Source organism: Gekko japonicus, unplaced genomic scaffold (assembly GCF_001447785.1).
Source record: "Gekko japonicus isolate JY-2015 unplaced genomic scaffold, Gekko_japonicus_V1.1 scaffold1395, whole genome shotgun sequence".
Lineage (NCBI taxonomy): Eukaryota > Metazoa > Chordata > Lepidosauria > Squamata > Gekkonidae > Gekko > Gekko japonicus.
This window is the reverse complement of record NW_015161440.1, coordinates 98,835-102,351: the sequence shown is the minus strand read 5'-3', so window position 1 is coordinate 102,351 and position 3,517 is coordinate 98,835. Positions and strand designations below refer to the sequence as shown.

Here is a 3,517-nt window from a genome sequence, read left to right as displayed (position 1 = left end):
TGAGCGGGCGATTTGGCTGCTGCATAAATCAGTCTCCTTTGGAGCCATCTTTCCTGAGCGGGGACAAAAATGTGTGAGCCGGAGGCTAAAGAACTGTGAGCTAGCTCACCCTAACTCGGCTTGGAGGGAACACTGGTTGGGGGGGTTCTTCCTGTTAAAGCGGTTCCTCGGGGGAACAGGCTTCCTCGGGAGAAGGAGGTGAGCTCTTCTCCTTTGGAGGTTTTTAAACAGAGGCTAGATGGCCATCTGACAGCAGTGCGGATTCTGTGAACTTGGGCAGATCTTGAGAGGGAGGGCAGGAAGGGTTGCCTTAGTTCTCGTGGCCCTTTCTGACACACCCAGGAAAATGTCAATCACCACTTTGGGGCCGGGAAGCCATTTTTCTCCAGGCCAGTTTGGCTGGGGATCCTGGAGGTTTTTTGGCCATCTTCTGGGCATGGAGCAGCGGTCACTGTGGGTGTGCAGGGGGAGGCATGTGTGAATTTCCTGCATTCTGCAGTGCAGGGGGTTGGACTAGATGACCCCGGTAGGTCCCTTCCAACTCTCTGATTCTGTGAATCTCAGGCCTTGCTCTGAACATGCCGCTCCTTTAACGACTCTCTTCTCTCCCTAGAGCTCCTGGGATCGACCAAGAGGGTGAACGTCAATTTCCAAGACACCGATGGGTGAGTATGGCAGAGTTGGGTGGGTGGGTGTCGTCAGGTTTTGCACTCCACAAGGAGTGCGTCTCCCCTGAGAACCGTTCTGGCTTCCCGAGGGCCCTCTGTGCGCTCCTTCTTGCCCACGCTGCAATTCTCCCTCTCAGCTTCCCCGGAGTCAGTGGCTCTTCAGGCCCCCTTGATGACTCCTGGCAGAGGCGGTTTCCTTCCTCTCCGCTTGGCTGAGGAAGAGCCCCACCCTGCACTTCCTCCTGCAGGTCTGCAGCTCTGCCACGGAGCCCTGCTGTTGGGCTGGTCTCCTCTTTCCCGGCCGGGAATGCCGGAGAGGAGCTCCCATGTTCCTCCTCCGTTGCGGCAGAAGTAAACAGGAGCCGCGTGGCCCCTTCGAGGCAAGCGTGACGTTTCCGTCGCTTGCCGTTCCCGTCCTCAGATGCAGGGCTTTTTTGGGGCAGGAACGCACAGGAACGGAGTTCCGGCTGGCTCCTGAGTCGGCCACGCCCAGCAGGAACTTGTTAGCATAACAGGCCACACCCAAGAGCAGGAACTCATTAGGATTGGCTACATTAGGGGTGTGTGGCCTAACATGCAAAGGAGTTCCTGCTACAAAAAAAGGCCCTGGGTTTTGACAACAAACAAGGTAAACAGAATAAGAAGCAAAAGGTGTGTGTGGCTGGATGACCACAGTTCTGGTAACATGGGTGTGTGGCCTAATATGCTAATTAGCTATGCGGTCAGGGGTGTGGCCTAATATGCTAATGATTTTCTGCTGTTGGGTGTGCCCTATTATGCTAATGAGTTCCTGCTGGGCTTTTTCTACAGAAAAAGCCCTGCTCAGATGTAGCGACCAAAGTCCGCAAAAAGATTGGTGGGGCTGAAATCTTGCTCGTCCCGCAGGTCCCTGTGGGTCCCCTGTTTGCCTTCTTTCCTGGAAGACTCTTCCCCCTCCGCACAGAATTGCTCTCTGAACTTGGGTTGCTAGCCTCCAGGTGGTCAAGTAACAAATAAACATACACTGCAAGAAACTTTTGTAAATGAATGTGTTCTGTTTATAACCATCATTCTATAAAGTGCATTGTGTGCTATTATAACATCGGAATCAGGTATATATGTTCAGTACATTCAATATAACAATAACACTCAGTTCATACAAAATACAATGCAAAATTGACTGGTAGTTGTTATATTGTATGAACTGTTTGTATGAACTGTTATACTGAATGTACTGAAAATATATACCTGATTAGGATGTTATAATAGCACACAATGCACTTTATAGAATGATTGTTATAAACAGAACACATTCATTCACAAAAGTTCCTTGCAGTGTATATTTATTCGTTACTTGACTTTCCTAGCACTGCTGCTCGGGTCGCTACAACCTCCAGGTGGGGCCTGGAGATCTTCTGCTGTTACAACCAGGGTTCCCTCTAAGCTGAGTGAGTGTGAGCCAGCTCACAGTTTTTTAGCCTCCGGCTTGCATGTTTTTGTCTCAGCTCAGGAAGGACGGCTCCCGAGCAGACTTAATTTGTGCAGGAGCCAAATGGCAGGAGCCAAATGTGTGCAGTGGCTCACAAAGTAGGAATTTTTGCTCACAAGACTCCACAGATTGAACTGATCTCCAAGCGACAGAGATACGTTCGCCTGGGGAAAAGTGGCTGCTTTGGAAGGTGGACTCTGTGGCATTGTACTCCACCGAAGTCCCTCCCCTCCCCAGACCCCGCCTCCTCAGGCTCCACCCCCAAAATCTCCAGGTATTTCCCAGCCTGGAACTGGGACACCCCTACACTGAACAATTGTGATGTGTGTGGACAGATTTTTTTTATGTGTTGCTTTACATTCATGTAGCAGCCCCTGTGCCCGAGGGGACAATGCTTTCTCATTCCTCCTCCCCCTGTGAGAGCCAGTTTGGTGTTGTGGTTAGGAGTGTGGTCTCTAATCTGGGAGCGCTGGGTTCAGCCCCGTAGCTAGGGAACTTTTTGGGAGGGGGCCTTCGGGGGGGCGCCAGGTAATTAAATCGAAGCACAATGCAGGTGGCATGTCAGGGCACTTTGGGGGCAGCCCAGGAAGGAGGGGCCCCAGAAGAAATACTAGGGGGCCAGGCCCCGTGGGCCTCTTGTTAGCTACAGGCCAGGCTGGGTTTGATTCCCCACTCCCCCACATGCAGCTGCCGGTGTGACCTTGGGTCAGTCACAAGTCCTCTCAGAGCTGTTCTCTCAAGGGCAGTCCTCAGAAGAGCTCTCTCAGCCCCACCTGCCTCACAGGGTGGTCGTTGTGGGGAGGGGAAGGGAAAGGAGATTGAGAGCTGCTCTGAGACTCCTTTGGGTAGTGAAGGGCAGGGTAGAAATCCATCCTCTTCTTCTGTGAGCACCGGGGCAGCTTTGTATGGAGCGCACGATCTGTCTACCTCGGGGCCACTGGAGAGAGGAACCAAATGCAGGTTGCAGTTGCTGTGTAGGCCTCCAGTTCGCTGCAGCGCCCCCTTGGGCTACTTCCATTGCTATGCACTGGCGTCGGTGGGGAGAGGAGGTGAAAACTGGCCCTTGCTGTGCCCCACATGGCTTCAGGGTTTTTTTGGGTGCTGCGCATGTCCTTGGCCAGATTCGATCCTTTCCTGCTTGGAATGCGGTCCCTTCCTGTGATGTCACCAGGGCTATTTTTGGGCAGGAACGGAGTTCCGGCTGGCTCCCAAGTTGGCCACACCCAGCAGGAACACATTAGCATAACAGGCCACACCCAGCAGTAGAAACTCATTAGGATTGGCTACATTAGGGGTGTGTGGCCTAACATGCAAAGGAGTTCCTGCAACAAAAAAGGCCCAGGGTTTTGACAACAAACAAGGTAAACAGAATAAGAAGCAA

At 52.5% G+C, this 3,517-nt stretch overlaps 1 protein-coding gene across 1 annotated transcript in view; it reads left to right on the top strand.

Annotated features, from left to right (window-relative positions):
• Positions 1 to 621: 621 nt before the first annotated feature.
• CASKIN1 (CASK interacting protein 1) overlaps positions 622 to 3,517 on the top strand; it is a 47,892-nt gene continuing 44,996 nt past the window's right edge. Inside the window, exon 1 of the mRNA XM_015429026.1 lies at positions 622 to 665. The gene's annotated coding sequence lies outside the window, so the exon portion shown is untranslated. The remainder of the gene's footprint in view (positions 666 to 3,517) is intronic.